This window comes from Nanorana parkeri, unplaced genomic scaffold (genome assembly GCF_000935625.1).
Source record: "Nanorana parkeri isolate BGI_ZX_2015 unplaced genomic scaffold, ASM93562v1 scaffold102, whole genome shotgun sequence".
In the NCBI taxonomy this organism is placed as follows: domain Eukaryota; kingdom Metazoa; phylum Chordata; class Amphibia; order Anura; family Dicroglossidae; genus Nanorana; species Nanorana parkeri.
In genome coordinates, this window is record NW_017306370.1 from 1,860,668 (window position 1) to 1,860,998 (window position 331).

Here is a 331-nt window from a genome sequence, read left to right on the forward strand (position 1 = left end):
CCCCCCCCCCAAATATAGTAAGGCTCTACTGCCCATTTATTTTAAGGGACATAGAAAAGACTGAATCAAATACCTTTTTCCTCACTTCCGATCTGACAACCTATCCCTTGACAAAACCAGCATTAGAGCCTTAATATGGGGGTGGGGGGTGGTGCCGTACCAAAAAGGGGATTTTTACAAGCTGATTGGAGTTCTTCCTTATAGTGCATTTCCACTTTTGCAGTCAAATTTGAGAACCCCCCTCCCTATATGTTGTTTATGTGCCCATTCACACAGCATACCGAAAAATATTTTTCTAAAAAATATTTCTTACCTTTTTTAGATGTTTCGA